At 45.9% G+C, this 16646-nt stretch overlaps 1 protein-coding gene across 1 annotated transcript in view; it reads left to right on the top strand.

The window, feature by feature from the left end:
• Window positions 1-16646, top strand: part of EEPD1 (endonuclease/exonuclease/phosphatase family domain containing 1) — a 65915-nt gene that overhangs the window by 2343 nt on the left and 46926 nt on the right. The gene's annotated exons all lie outside the window — the stretch shown is intronic.

The following is a 16646-nucleotide window of genomic DNA, read 5'->3' on the forward strand; positions in this document are numbered from 1 at the left end:
AATTTCCTCCTTGCTTTCTTGTCTCCTGGTGTCTCTTTTCCCATTACTGAAAGTGAGCTTGGTTGTGCGGCAAAAACACTCGAGGTGTGTAGGGTTTTTCTTCCCCTTCACCCGATTTCCCCCCTTTACTCTCATCTGGATCCCCTGCTGTCTGTTTTCCGTGTGGCTTGGGTAGATCCGGGATTAAACATGCAGATCTGCAGCCAGCTTCTCATGAAGTTTGAACTTGAGATTTTGGAGGTCTTGGGCATATCACATGGACTTGGGAGCCCCAAAATATGAGAGCTGCCATGCAGAGGCCAGTGAAAAGCATGCGCTCATGTAGGTGTTCGCAAAGTGTGGATAACATCTTGCGTGCCGGCTCATCCATTTCACCTGTTAACATGCCAGCATTCTGCAGCCAGGTGGTGTCCACACTGATCTCAAATTTGTGCATTTGTGTTCCTCCTTGTGTGTACAACACAAGTAAGTGCCCTCTCAGGACCTTTGCATGGAAGCATTCGTGTTTAAATCAGTCTTAAGGCTAATGAATGAGGGAGGTGGGCCTCCGGACAATGAGAATTTCCTATCGAATTTAAATTGCCCTGGCAGTCTACTAGTCCATGTGTTTCAATCAAGGCAAGCTCCAGGGCAAGGATTTGGTTGTCTGGTCAAGAGTTTTGAATAGTCATTAGGAACAAGAAGTGAGTACTTTATTGCTGCAACTTCTTGTGCTTAGCAGCTTCTTTAGAAAGAAGCACAGTGAGCAAGAATTTGTGTATATATACGTTGCCATGGCAAGCATTGCTTGAAAACCGTGCTGTGTTCATCGGAGGTTCAGCGAGAAGTGACCTCATTATTTTGAAACTGAAGTAATGCTGCGTGTCAAACCCCATTTTCCCTTTCTGTTCTTTCGTGGAAAAATAGCCCCTCTGTCTCTCTCTTCAGAAAAGCTTGATTTGATAAAGTTGTCTTGGTTTCTAGATGGAGAAAGTACACATAAAAGACTTAAAGGGGTATTTTTCGTAGGAGTGATTTCAGACCTGTGATTTACTGTATTTTTGCCAAAGAACTTTTTCCTCCAGCCTGCACTGCAATCTGAACTTGAGTAACGGCCATTGTTCACATGTCCGCAGTGCAGAGATGAAACTCTGCATTTGGTATATACCATATTGCGGTACGTTTTGTTTTCCCACAAGCAGAAGCATGCTGGAGCGCTGAGAAGCTTCTGTGGGTTGGACCAAAAGGAAGGAATGAGCAATTCGTGTTTACAGTGGTGAAGCTTGTGCTGCAATCTTCCTCCCTTGCAACACAGGGCCGTGAGTGATCAAAAACGTACACATAGCAGTCCTTGCCTTGAAAACTTTCAGGAAAACAGAAGAACACACCCCTTTTCAAAAGTTCCTGGTCTGGGTTGCAAGCAGGTTCGGACAGTCTCGTCTCACGCACAGGATTCAGAAGTTTCAATTACATATCATCACCCAATAACAAAGGGATTGGCAGCTGCAAGAACTTATTTCGTGATCTTCATGTTGCAGTGTCCCGGGGCCTATAATACATAGAAACATTAGATGCTACTTTAAAATGAGTTAGACCATTGTTCCATATAGATCAGCATTGTCCAAGTTAACTGTCAACAACTCTCTAGGGTTTCAGATGGAAATCCTGGCAAATTGTGTTTTGTTTTTTAAGCCACAAAACGGAGAGAGGAGTGCTCTGCACCCTGCCTTTGACAGCCCTGCTGAGATTTCGATAAACAGTTTCAACTGCTTGTGGGTCTCCCACACCTTAGGACACCAAGCCTAAATGGAGGGAAAGATTAGACCAGCTACTCTTGAATTTATTGTGCTCGAATAGCCTCATTGTCGGTTACAGACAAATATGACTAGCCTTCTGCTGTTTGCCAGGTAGCAGAGTTCATACACTTTTTTCGGAAGTAGGTCCCACTGGGTTTAATGGCGTTGACTCCCAAGTAAATGTGCCTAGGAACAGAAGTGTTGATCTTGTTGTACAGCCCTTCCCATACTGTACTGTGTCAAGCGAAAGGAAATTGCCCCACCCCATGAAAAAGATCCAAATCTAGCATGTCAGGGAACAAGACAAGCCAGAACTGTTCTCCCTGACATGCTAGCTTTCTGTGAGCAGGGAAACATGACATGAGGGAAGCATCTGAAACATGTCCTTCACTTTTAGATGGAAGGGACTGGGCACAACGGGGCACCTCGATCTATTTAATTAAGGACATCAACTTTCATGGGGGGAGAGAACCTGACCTATAAGAAGTTTCACCCTAGCCCCTGATCATTGTTACTGGCAGAGACAGCCCACCTATGAGGCAAGGTGAAGCAAAATACCTCAGGCAGAAGGATCCACAGGGGCAGCAGACCCCAATGTAGATATTTACTCCCTCCTTGTTTATTAGGTAGGTCTTCCCTCACCCCATCTTCCCTGGCAAGGAGGGAGGTGCCATTTTGTAGATTACCTCAGATGCCAAAATGTCTTGGGCTGGCCCTGGTTACTTGGGGCGAAATTGTTCTTCAGAATTGAGAATCTCTTTACTTTTTTCTCTCCTTACTGGACCTGCTCCTTTGCCACCCACAGCATCCTGATGTGCAGAAATTTCAGTAGGTGCAGCTTTTCTGGGTATGAGGGAACACAAACACAAGGGATCTTTGATCCCCTCGGCCCAAACACACGCACCTTTCCTGCAAACCCCAACGAACGTAATGGTAATATTTAACCCACGGTTCTGCTCTCTCTTTATCGTTTTCTTGCAACAGCTGGCGCTTATTGCTAATGCATATTTGATATAGTTATTCTTAGGTTCAGGAAGCAAACTGCCCCTCAAGGCATTTGCTCTGTTTTACAATATGCTACCTTTAGATGACTTAGCTTGAATCCTGCATCTCCCTGGGCTGGTTTGGTGCCTTGCTCCTGAGCAGCGAAAACAAAACATGCACCACCATTTACTCTCCTGGGACTGAAAGGAATCCTTCGCTTTTCTGAACAGCCCGCAGAAGGGTTTGGTTGTCTTCCCGTGGTGCAGAGCATCCTTCTCCAAGCCGGTGCCCTCCAAAGGCTTTGGACTGCAACTCCCGTCAGCCAGCACAGCCGTCGCAATCCCAAACATCTGGAGGCGACCGGCTTGGCGAAGGCTGATAAATTGTTTAATCCTCTTACGCTCAATGTTCTCCGCCACATCAATTGTGTTAATCCTTCTCAAAAGCTTCTTCTATCCTATGAATGAATATGCCAGCTTCTCACAGACAGCACGGTCTTCTCCTCCCCCATTTTTTTGAAATGAATCATTTCCCTCTGTTTTAAATGGTGGGTTCCTAACTTTCCTCCCCCCCCCCTTTCATTTTTTGGTAGCTGCAGTATTTAACACTTAGTCCATGGTGGGGTTATTGAGGTGACAGTTGGCAAGGTTGTCACTTGTGCTATTGACCTGCAGTAAACCTTTGAATCTCTCTTCTTGAGCTTTCTGATTTTTCCGTTCTGAAGATGAGATTGGCATTTGTCTTTGACTGTGAACAGCATCTTCTTTCTTCAAAAAGATCGTGGTGGATGTCTTTTGCATTTGTGGTTTGTTTGTTTGTTTGTTTGTTTGTTTGTTTTAAAAAAGGAAAGCACTTCCACCCTTCCCTTCCACCCCTATTTCTCTCATATTGGATTTGGAACGGAGACTGGCTTGTCGAAAAGTGATGGTGAGCCATTTGACTAGTGGATCAGAAGCGTTCCCATAACTATGCGGTCGATTGTTCTACAAGTGATATTCCTAAGGGCATATTTCAACACATATATAAAACTGCTTGGATGATTTTTGGCTTCCTCTAAAGAACGACAAGCACTGGCAGTTTTGTGCAAGGACCAAAAAGTCTTTGGCTATATACACACGCCTTACATTTAAAGCATGCAACTTCCCCCAAATAACCTTGGGAACTGTAGTTTTTAAAGGGGTGCTGGGAATTGTAGCTCTGTGGCGGGAAGACTACAGTTCCCAGGGTTCTTTGGGGGAGATCACGTGCTTTATATGGATGGTGTCTATGCAGCCAGAGATTCAAACCTCTTTATAAAACCACACGCCCCAGTCCCGTGTTCCAAGCCATGACAACAAGGCGAATTTCAAACTGGTTTTAAAATGTGTATTGTAGGCATTGCCTTAAGCTGTGATAGGAAAAAGCTGCATCCTTTGTCCCTCCTTGGGGGGTTAGTATTGACCCCCTCTCCCTTTTCAAAAAGGGCTCCCTCATTTGTGCAAATAAATGTATGTGTGATTGGTAATGAGACTTTCACTTTTTGCTTTTATTTTATTTTATTGCTGGTGTTCCTTGTGTTGGACATACAGTGGTACCTCAGGTTACATACGCTTCAGGTTACAGCCTCCGCTAACCCAGAAATAGTGCTTCAGGTTAAGAACTTTGCTTCAGGATGAGAACAGAAATCGTGCTCCGGCGGCGCGGCGGCAGCAGGAGGCCCCATTAGCTAAAGTGGTGCTTCAGGTTAAGAACAGTTTCAGGCTAAGTACGGACCTCTGGAACGAATTAAGTACTTAACCCAAGGTACCACTGTATTTCTAATGTGTGCTGTCTTCCCCATGCCTACATCTTTTGGGCTTCAAAATGACATGTCCAGTGGGTAGGAGCTCATCGCGACACCAGATTGCAATAGATTTCCTGGGGCAGATAAATGAACAAGTTGCTCCCTGCAAGGATCCCTGCCACAAAAGGCACAGGGTGAGATCTAGGCAGGGCTGTGGGCAGCCTGAGATTAAGAAAAAATGGTGAAAATTAAAGAATAATTAAAACGCTGTTCCCAGAAAAGCTGAATTATGCAAAGCTTTACGCTTTGTGAGTGGCAGTCGTCTTACTCAGAAGGCCTGGGACTGCTAGTTTTATTTGAAGCTGAGAGGAAGCTGCGTACATAGTCCGCCCACACATCCCAAACTTCCCTTTGCAAATATCATGCCTAGAAACTTGTCTAGCCTCCAAGTCTTGGGCTAATGAACATTCTCAACCAATGGAGAGCTGCTTTCAGAGCACCTCTTTTCTCCTGGCCCCGTACTGGAGTGATGTTCATGCATTGGACCGATACCATTCTGCTGCTAATCCAACAATATCCATGTTTGAAAGCACCAACAAAGACTGTGTGCTTCTGTTAGTTTATTTTTGTATGCTCAGCTCTTGGTGGCTTGGCAGAGTGGTAAGGTGTGTCTGTTTTGTTCCTTATCTCTTCCTTTATCTCCTTGTATATTTTCCTGTACCCATTCTAATAATACTCTGGAGTACATCCAAGACAAACTCGGCTGTAATAAAAGAGCAGGAAAAAGCACAGCCCTAATAACATGAGCACACACAGAAATCATTAGCTCCAAAAGCATGCAATTAAAAAAAATGCTCTTGTTTTATCATTTTTCAAGTCTAAGCTCTGAAAATCAAAATTAATAACAATGTTATTATTCGTACCCCACACATCTGATTGGGTTGTCCCAGCCACTCTGGGAGGCTGACTTGTAGAGAGGAAATCGGAGGCCTGTATGCACTTAGAAGCTGTGTTGCAGGTGGGAACCCTGATAATCTGGAAACGCAAACACTTAGAATAACCCTTCAGATTTCCCTGTGTCGAAACACAGAATCATGCTGTACTCGGAATACATTCTGCAAATACATTCTTCCAAGAAGAGGAGAAGAACTGCATGCAACCTTAGACTTGCTTTCCACAATCTTTAAGAATTCAGCTTGTCAAAGAATCCGAAAACTTTGGACAAGGAGTGTCAGAGGGCAAATAATTGTTGTTTGTAGTGGCAAAGTAGTCATGGGAGCATAGGAGCCGACTCCTAGGGGCTGGGGGGGCTTTAGCCAACGCAATAAAATATTTGAGGGGGCTGGTGTCCCGTCCCCCCCCCCCAGTTGATGGGCATTGCCATTCAAATGGTGTGTGTGCACCGTGTCATGTGATCGATTATGCTGGGGCTTACCTGGGCCCCCACAATATTTCATTTAAGTTGGCATGCCTGCACAGGAGACTGGGGGAAAAAATCTGTGCTGGGAAATATAAAACTTGGGTAACTAACCAGTGGAATCTGCCTTGCAATTTGATAAAAAGTTCTCCACATTTCCAAATTTCTCTCTCACCCTTAGCACTAATGACCTGCTGATTTAGCACAGAGTGTCTGAGATTCTTGGGATGCTATGCTGAAGTGGTCCATGCACCTTGGAAAGCATAGAGTATGGCTTATTGTGACTGAGCAAGCAGAGAAGAGGCTGTAGCTTCTCTGTTCCTTCCTCTGGGCTTTTTCGCTCAGTGCAGGGCAACTTACGTCTTCGAAACTCAGGCTTGTGGTTAAGGTGTCTCTACTTTAACCATGAACTGGAACCAGGACAAACGATCCTAGGTTTGTCTGTCTACCCTGTGCAAAAAGGACCAGGGAGGAGCAATGCTGCTGCCATCTCCTCTGGAGCCAGCAGGGTTTGCCCTGTCGTGGTGGGAAAAGGCAGCCAGTTCTGTGCCAGATGCCGGCACCTAAGCTTGCATAGCAGAGCTTCTGTTCAATGTACTCTTGGGGAAGGGCTGTGGCTCAGTGGTAGTGAAATATACTCAGAGTCAAGTGTGAATTTCATGCTCTTTATTCAGCTCATAGTAGTGAGGAGGAATGGAAGTTCCCCTGAAATGTCTGCTTTATATACATTATTTACACAATGGGCCCCACATGATTGGCTAATTCCGGGATTCTCCTGTAGGCCAATCAGGTTGCGGATTCACTTCCACCTGGAGTTGGATTGGGTGGCTCCTGCGGACCAATCAGACTGCTGCATTCTGGATCCTATTGTTCTAGGAGCAATCAGACTGCTGCATTCTGGATCCTATTGTTCTAGGACCAACCAGACTGCTGCATTCTGAATCCCATTGTTCTAGGACCAATCAGACTGCTGCATTCTGGATCCTATTGTTCTAGGACCAATCAGACTGCTGCATTCTGAATCCTATTGTTCTAGGACCAATCAGAGTGCTGCAATTTGTATCATATTCATCTCAGTAAATAACAGGTAGAATACCTGCTTGGCATGCAGAAGGCTCAACCCTTTACATCTTCCAGTAGGACTGGGAAAGACCCCTGTGTCTCAAAACTCTGGAGGGCCACTACCAGTCCGGGTGTAAACGCTGATGGATCAATGGTCTGACTTCATTGTAAGGCAACTTCCCATGTTCTTATGGATTATTCAGGATGCAGCACTAAACACCATGATCTGGCACTAACTTTGGTTGAGCTCAGTTACATAAGAGTAGACATGTGCAGGATTGTGCTTCACGTGCTGTAGAAACTTTCTGTGCTGTCAACCAGCAGTACAGGGTTGCTTTCCCTTTTCCTAAGGCTTGTGGTTTGCTTTGCAAAAATTCAAGCATTTCTTTCTCCCCCCTTTCTCTTCTGCATTGCAGTCTTGGCATCTCCCGTTCATTGAGAGACTTTAAGAACAAAGCATCTTGTTGTCAAGCTGGTCTTGCTTTCTGCTAGGCTACTTCTCCGTGTTTAGAGGAATAATCTCTTTAGGAACACGGGCGACAGGGGGAATTTAGCTCAGACATTGTGCTATGGGGAAGTGCTTTGCAACATCGACCTGTTCCAGAGAATAGTCGTCTGACTCAGAACTAGCATGTCTTTAACAACGGCTGCATGCATACGAACACATCTGTAGCACAAAAAGGAAAGAACGTCAAGGAGAGAACGGTTTCTGGTCCCTCATTTGGTTCTGAGTCCTGGGAAGGAGCTCTGGTCCTGAGAGGAAAGGATGAAAAATCAACAAAATAAAGCAAACCAGTTTGAAATAATAATAATAATAATAGTAATAGTAATAGTAATAATAATAATAATAATAATAATAATAATAATAATAATAATAATAATTTATTTATACCCCGCCCATCTGACTGGGCTTCCCCAGCCACTTTGGGCGGCTTTCAACAAAATATTAAAATACCGTAATACATCAAACATTAAAAGCTTCCCTAAATAGGGTTGCCTTCAGATGTCTTCTAAAGGTCTGGTAGTTGTTGTTCTCTTTGACATCTGGTGAGAGGGTGTTCCACAGGGCGGGTGCCACTACCAAGAAGGCCCTCTGCCTGGTTCCCTGTAACTTGGCTTCTCGCAGTGAGGGAACCACCAGAAGGCTCTCGGCGCTGGATGAGTGAGTCAACCAGTTTCCAAATGCTCCTTGTCAATCTGAACCAATCCTTCTTTCAGGCCCTCAGAAGATTGGGTTGGGCACGGTCCGCTGTGGGAACGGTCTGGCTTCTCAATGCCAGGGGTTTGGCTGCTGATAACCGACTATGGCTACACTGAAAGGAGCAGGAGCTGCTCAGAAGCACACATTGCATCCCCTAAGGCAGGGGTCAGCAACCTAAGACCCATGGGCCACAAGTGCCCCACAGGGGTAGTTTAACCAGCCCACGAGCTGCCCTCGAACCGAGCCACACACTTGGCGAGTCCCCACGCAGTGCGCTAAACCAGCACAGTGCAAGGACTCACTTCCGCAGCACTGGAAATTGTGTCTGCGCATGCGCTGATGCCGAAAATCACGGCTGTGCAGAGGCCGACGCCAGAAATCATGGGCACACAGTCTGGTCCATGGAGGGATGAACCGGCTCAGGCGAGGTAAACCTTGCCGCCCCCTGCTCTAAGGCAGTGGTGTCTGTGGCTGGCAAATGGACAGCTCTGTTTCAAGACATGTGCAGTCCACGTTAAACCAGTTGTCCGCAAAGTGCCTTTTTGCAGGTTGACAAAGGCACAACAACCCAGGGAGAATCTTCCATCGGCGGGAGAACCGCTGGTGCAAGGCTTGAATGCATCGTTTGTCGCAGTTGGAGATGAAGGCTGGGCTCAAAACGTAACCTTTTTTCTGTGAAGGATTTTGAAATATACTCTGAGTCGAGAGTGGATTTCATGCTCTTTATTCAGCTCATAGTGGAAGTTCCCCCACAATATCTGCTTTATATACAGTGGTACCTCAGTTTAAGTACTTAATTTGTTCCGGAGGTCCATACTTAACCTGAAACTGCTCTTAACCTGAAGCACCACTTTAGCTAATGGGGCTTCCTGCTGCTGCTGCGCCACTGGAGCCCGATTTCTGTTCTCATCCTGAAGCAAAGTTCTTAACCTGAAGCACTATTTCTGGGTTAGCGGTGTCTGTAACCTGAAGCATATGTAACCTGAAGTGTAGGTAACCTGAGGTACCACTGTACATTATTTACACAATGGGCTGCACGTGATTGGCTAATTCCGGGATTCTCCTGTAGGCCAATCAGGTTGTGGATTCACTTCCATCTGGAGCTGGATTGGGTGGCTCCTGCAGACCAATCACACTGCTGCATTGTTCTAGGACCAATCAGACTGCTGCATTTTGGATCCTATTCAACTCAGTACATAACAGATTTGAAGGAAGAGAGAGATGCTGCTGTGCTGGTGGCTTGGGAGGGAGTTCAAGGCATGAGAAACGACGAGAGAGAAACACTGGCAAGAGCAGGACGCTTTGGTGTGGCAGGCCTACACCTGGAAACAAGAGCAGAAGACGTAAAGATACAGAGCACTTTAGAAGTAAGGAATAGTCCCAAAGTGCAGGTTGTATCATTTAAACTTCAATTGTTACACAGGTCTGATTTCCCCCTGCACTTTACTCACTTTTCTTTATTCTGCAATGGGTAGTCACAGCACACTTGCAGAACACCATGTAAGGATGCGAGGACAGCTTGAGGAGGCTTTTAACAGAATGACCGTTGCTGGAAATGAAACACAGTTGTAGTGAAAAATAGATTTCTCATGCTTCGTGTTTCCCTAATGACTGTTTCTGTAAAGTACAGTGTTTATTTTGTCTTAAAGCAGTCTGCCCTTTTGCAAGTATTCCAATTACTGTAAGAAGATTGCACATACAGAGATTTCTTAAAAATACTCTCTCTGCCCTTGGTTATCCTTCTGACCTCTTCCTGTTTGATCTTAATAAAGCATTTAATTTGTGGTTCTCCTTCACTTGTATGAAGTGCAACTCCTCATGTGTTGTTTCATATGGCGGCACAATTATTATTATTTTTAAGAAACTGGGCAATTCTATTTGTAAGGTCACATAGATGAAGGATCTTCCTTTTCTCTTGGGCTCTGCTCTCTTCTCCTTCAAGATGCAGGACGTATTCTTTGTTGCCTTGCAGATAGAATTACCTGCTCTCTTAAGATCCAATGACTTTAGTGAAGGCAAACATCTCTGAATAGTTCCTTTGTAAAAGGATCTGCTTGCAGAAAGCACCCTGTTCTCTGTTTACTATTAACAGGACTTAGGCATTCAATCCTAAGGGAAGTGTTCATTGTATCACAGCCTGACAGCAGAATTGAGTGCAAGGTTTCTTCAGAAGTCTGTCCCAGCTGAGGCTCATCCCAGGAACGAGTGCCTAGGATTGCAGTTTACAGTGTAAAGTCAAGGCAGAAGTCAGTTCCATGGGGCTTTATTCACAGATCAGTGTGAATAGGATTGCAGCCTTATACACTTTTTGTGCAAGAAGAATCGTGCTGGATCAGGCCAAAGTTTCATCCAGCCCACCATCCGGCCCTCATAGTAGCTAACCAGATGTCCTCAAGCAAAACCAGAGAATAGCAGCACTGAGTTTTTATTGATAGTATCTCTTAGCGCAGGGGTCAGCAAACTTTTTCAGCAGGGGGCCGGTCCACTGTCCCTCAGATCTTGTGGGGGCCGGACTATATTTTGAAGAAGAAGAAAAAAGAGAACAAATTCCTATGCCCCACAAATAACCCAGAGATGCATTTTAAATAAAAGCACACATTCTACTCATGTAAAAACACGCTGATTCCTGGACTGTCCGTTGGCCGGATTTAGAAGACGATTGGGCTGAATCCGGCCCCTGGGCCTTAGTTTGCCTACCCATGATTTACTGTGAAGAAACTCCAATGAAAATCCCCGTTATTACATATTTTACATGGCTGCTTATCTGTATATATTTTAAAATTAGATATATATGGGTGTTTTATGGTGGCCTATATTTGTAATGGGACGTGGGTGGTGCTGTGGTCTAAACCACTGAGCCTAGGGCTTGCCGATCAGTAGGTCGGCGGTTCAAATCCGATTTGTAGTTTGTAGTTGTGCGATTTGTAGTTTATTGGCAATGCTAAGGAATTTCTGTGCAAAGGAAGATCCCTATACCACAATCTGATTTCACTGAACTACTGTTTCCATTATTCTCTGGAAAGAAAGAAAGAAAGAAAGAAAGAAAGAAAGAAAGAAAGAAAGAAAGAAAGAAAGAAAGGAAGGAAGGAAGGAAGGAAGGAAGGTACCCTGTTTTAGGTCTACAATATAGATACATAGGGGGACGTGGGTGGCGCTGTGGGTTAAACCACAGAGCCTAGGACTTGCCGATCAGAAGGTCGGCGGTTCGAATCCCCGTGACGGAGTGAGCTCCCGTTGCTCGATCCCAGCTCCTGCCAACCTAGCAGTTTGAAAGCACGTCAAAGTGCAAGTAGATAAATAGGTACTTCTCCGGCGGGAAGGTAAATGGCGTTTCCGTGCGCTGCTCTGGTTTCACCAGAAGCGGCTTAGTCATTCTGGCCACATGACCCAGAAAAACTGTCTGCGGACAAACGTCGGCTCCCTCGGCCAGTAAAGCGAGATGAGTGCCGCAACCCCAGAGTCGTCTGCGACTGAACTAAACTGTCAGGGGTCCTTAACCTTTATTTATACAGTGGAACTTCGGGTTACGACAGGGATCCATTCCAGAGGCCCTGCCTCAACCCGAAAATGACGCACAACAAAGTGCCGCGTCTGCACATGCGCGATGCACAATTTAGTGCTTCTGCACATGCGCGAATGGCAAACCTGGAAGTAACCTGTTCCAGTAATTCCGGGTTTGCTGCTGACGTTTGCCCAAGCAGACGCAGATGCAGAACAAGGTTTGACTGTATTTATAATGCCTAATAAAGGTTTGGCAAAGTAAGTAGCCGCACTCTCAGTGTTTACGATTCTCAGCTTCCGAGATACAGAGGCACAGTGCCTCCAACAGTGGTCGGTAGAGCCTAGCTACTATGCCTTAGCTTCATAGCCTTCGTCTCCATGAATTTTAAAAGTTGGCAGCCTTTGCTATATCTAGTTAGAGGGAGTTCCATCCTTTAGCTACGTGCTGTGTGAGTGAGTCCTTTCTTTTTGCCTGTCCTGAATCTTCCAATGTCCATGTGTTGAGATTCCTGTGTTTCAGGGGGTTGGACTAGATGGCCTTTGGGGTCCCTTCCAGCTCTACAATTCTATGATCCTGTGATTCATTTGATGGTCTTGATTCTAATGTTGTGAGAGGAAGAATGTATCCACCCTCTCCACACTATGCATATTTTATCCGCCTCCAGCATTCTCCCTTTTTTTCTGTGCTAAAAAACCTCAAATGCAGTAACCTTCCCTTAAACAGGAGTTGTTCCCGCTGCTTGGTCCTGTTGGTTGCCCTTTCCTGAACCTTTCCCAGCTTTTCGGTATCTCTTTTGAGGCGAGGCGACCAGAACGGTACAGTATTCCAAGTTTTGTCTGAGTCTCCCCGTTTGCATAATGGCGTTATGATATCGGCAGCTTTCTTTTCATTAAAGCTTAGATCAGGTTTGGTTTGGTGCAGTTGATAAATAAAGTATAAAATAAAATAAAAAAGTGTTTCCCTATTGCAGAATAATTCCAAGGCATCTCATCTGTTGATTCTTGAAAAGAGAGTTAAATGGATTGCTTGTGAACACCCGCTGGCTAAAAATGATGATTTTGCTACAAAACTGTGTTGGTGTTCCAGGTGTTTCTGTGAGGCTCTACTTTATATGTAAATGGAATTGGAAGCTTATAATGATTCACTCGTTGAAAAAGAAAAAACGAGTCTATTAAATCTGCAGCTGAGTAGATCGCTCTGAAATATTGTCGTAGTAAGGCTTCTTTCTCCCCCTTTCATCACATGCCTGTGATTGCCAAATACACGCTCTCCTCTCGCCTGGTTGGGTCTGTTCCAGGATTTCCCAGTCATTCCTGGTCATTGACCTCGGCGGGGCTGGCTTAGTGCGCTCATTCTGAACTCGAAGAGGCTTGTCATCATACATGCAGCAATTGCTGATGTGGAAAAACTTCTATATCATGGGACTTTTTTTTTTAAAGAACAAACCCATCCCTGTTGTGATGGTGACTGCTGTTCCTTTGCAAGAGAGAAATCTGCCCCATCTTTAATGTGAAATAATTGTTGCATTAGACAGAAGATTTTGTTCCCTTCTGATCCAGGGAAGTAACAGTGCCACTCTATTCTGCCTTGTTCGGACCACACCTGGAATCCTGTGTCCAGTTCTGGGCACCACAATTTAAGAAGGTTGTTGACAACCTGGAATGTGTGCAGAGGACGGCAGTCAAGATGATCAAGGGTCTGGAAACCAGGTCCTTGTGAGGAATGGTTGAGGGAGTTGGGTATGTTTAGCCTGGTAAAGAAGTGGCTGAGGGGAGATAGGATTGTTGTTGTTTACTCGTTTAGTCATGTCCAACTCTTTGTGACCCCCTGGACCAGCGCACACCAGGCACTCCTGTCTCCCACTGCCTCCCGCAGTTTGGTCAAATTCATGTTGGTAGCTTCGAGAACACTGTCCAACCATCTCGTCCTCTGTCGTCCCCTTCTCCTTGTGCCCTCAATCTTTCCCAACATCAGGGAGTCTTCATTCCTGGGAGTCTTCTCTTCTCATGAGGTGGCCAGAGTATTGGAGCCTCAGCTTCAGGATCTGTCCTTCCAGTGAGCACTCAGGGCTGATTTCCTTAAGAATGGATAGGTTTGATCTTCTTGCAGTCCATGGGACTCTCAAGAGTCTCCTCCAGCACCATAATTCAAAAGCATCACTTCTTTGGCGATCAGCCTTCTTTATGGAGATAGGATAGCTATCTTCAAATATCTAAAGAGCTGTCGCATGCAAGACGGAGCAGGCTTGTTTTCTCCTGCTCTGGAGAGCGGGACTTGAACCAATGGCTTCAAGTTACAAGAAAGGAGATTTTGACTAAGTATCAGGAGGAACCTTCTGACAGTAAGAGCTGTTCGACAGGGGAACGGTCTCCCTCAGCTGAGTGTTTGGGGACTCACCCTCATCGGAGGTTTTTATGCAGAGGTTGGATGGCCTCTGTCATGGATGCTTTAGTTTAGGGTTACCAGACGTCCCCAGTTCCTAGGGACAGTCCCCAGATTTGCAAATCTGTTCCCGGACAAATTCCGTCCCCAGAATGTTCCCAGATTTGCAAATCTGTCACCGGGAAACATGGCAGCGGCAGCCTCAGCAGCCAGGAGCCAGCCTGGTAGTGCAGTTGGCTCTGGCTGGCTTCAGGAGCTGCTCACTGCCGCTGCCGCTGCCGAAGGTGAACCGGGGACATCTGGCGGGACAGATCTCCTGCCCCTCCCCGCTTTGTTTTGACAGATCGGGGGAGGCTTGATCAGTTGCGGGTGGGCGGCTGTTGCCCAGGAGGGGTGCAAGGCATGTGGTTTCTCTGCCGAGCAAGGTGCAAAGCCCTTCTTTTGCACCCTGTGAAACATAAATGCACAGAGTTTTTTTAAAAAAACCGGGCAACGGCCGCCCACCCGCGACTCCCGAGCCTCCCCTGATCACTCAAAACAAAGGGGGAAGGGGGCAGAAGATTGGGGGAGGCTCTGGAGTAATGGGCAGGTGGCACACAGTTGTCCAGTTTTTATGTTTGCATATTTATGTTTCACAGGGTGCGAAAGAAGGGCTTTCCACCTTGCCCAGCAGAGAAACTGCTCGGGAGTCACAGGCGGGCAGGCAGTGCGCCGTTGCCCAGTTTTTTAAAAAACTGCGCATTTATGTTTCACAGGGTGTGAAAGAAGGGCTTTGCACCTTTATACAATATGCATGTGTGCTTGGGCCCAGGGTCTTTTGCCTCACCATCCCCACTACTGACTCCCTGTTGCTAGGTAAAGGACCCCAGACCATTAGGTCCAGTCGTGACCGACTCTGGGGTTGCGGTGCTCATCTTGCTCTATAGGCCATGGGAGCCGGTGTTTGTCCGCAGACAGCTTCCGGGTCATGTGGCCAGCATGACTAAGCCACTTCTGGAGAACCAGAGCAGCGCACGGAAACACCGTTTACCTTCCCACCAGAGCGGTACCTATTGATCTACTTGCACTTTGACATGCTTTCGAACTGCTAGGTTGGCAGGAGCAGGGACCGAGCAAGGGGAGCTCACCCCGTTGCGGGGATTCGAACTGCCGACCTTCTGATCAGCAAGCCCAAGAGGCTCTGTGGTTTAACCCATAGCGCCACCTGCGTCATAGCGCCACCCTGTTGCTACTCAGCTTAAAAAAAGGGGGGGGGAAAGGGTCCCCGGATTCATTGAAAAAAAAATGGTAACCATACTTTAGTTGAAATTCTCGCATTGCAGGGAGTTGGACTAGATGACCCCGGGGTCAATTCCAACACTATGATAATCTGTTTTGAACATTGGAAGAGCCCGTTCAGCTTCAATTAATCCTGTACTTTAAAAAATATTTTAGCCTCTTATGCTGAAACCCAAACATTTCACTGGTGTAATTTATCAGTGGTGACTATAACCACACGCTGGAAAAAATGATCCACCCTTGGCAAGGCAGCTGCTTGAATTCTAAACAGGCAAGCGGCAGCGATTGCATTCCACTTGGGCAGTTATGGTGTCATCAGCCTGTAATGCAGTTGTGAAAATGTATATGCTGGCTACATACAGGAGGAGGATGCAGTGAGAGATGACGAAGCATTATTTTCATAAGCAGCCTGTGGGTTGCTATGGAATAGACCTGCCAACCTTAGCAGTGAAAAGTAATGTTTAACATACTTAAGGTCTTGCTGTTCAAATGAGTGCAAGGCACCTAACCTGTTTCTCTAGATTCAAGGACATGTCATTGCTATGATGAAGCCAGCCTAGCATGCTGTTGTCAACAACGATGTAGGAAAGCTTATTTTCCCTCTTTTTCTGCCCCACCCTTGTTGCCTGGATCTATTCTCTTATTTTCTGGTTCCACCGTCAGTGCCTGCCTTGGGGCCTCTGAAATTGCTCTGCCCAGCCACCAAAATTCTTTCTAGACTCAGCTGTTCCCACAGCTGAAAGAGGAGTACTTGCTCCAGTCCATAGTCAATATTGTTGTATAATGTAAGAAGAAACGACTGCAGATATGTAGTGACTTAATGGCATAGGATCTGGCGACAATTAAGGAATGCATGTCATTGTCAAATCTGTCATTCAAACATATTTTGAGTGCTGTACTCATTTATTTTAAGATTTGTATCCTGCCTTTCTGATCCACAGCAAAGTGTTGAAGGTGGCTAATATAATAAGGTTACTAGATGTCCCCGTTTCCTGGGGGAAATCAGTTCCCTGACAAATCAGTCCCCTGACAAAATCCATCTGTTTAGTGGGAAGTTGAAAAGTGTCCCTGGATTCATTGAAAAAAATCTGGTAACCTCCGGAGTGGGGGGAACCCAACCAATACATCACGAAACAATACAATTTGTGGGTTTCCTCCACTAAAAAAAACCCATTTGACTCAGGGCTCTGAGCTTCTCCTGGGTTTAGCTACTGTTTTGATTCCCCATGATGGCCTCGGATGATGCTGTGCAGAGGGCATTGTGGGAAATTAAAATGTTGGCT

The sequence above is a fragment of the Podarcis muralis genome, chromosome 12 (genome assembly GCF_964188315.1).
Source record: "Podarcis muralis chromosome 12, rPodMur119.hap1.1, whole genome shotgun sequence".
NCBI lineage: Eukaryota > Metazoa > Chordata > Lepidosauria > Squamata > Lacertidae > Podarcis > Podarcis muralis.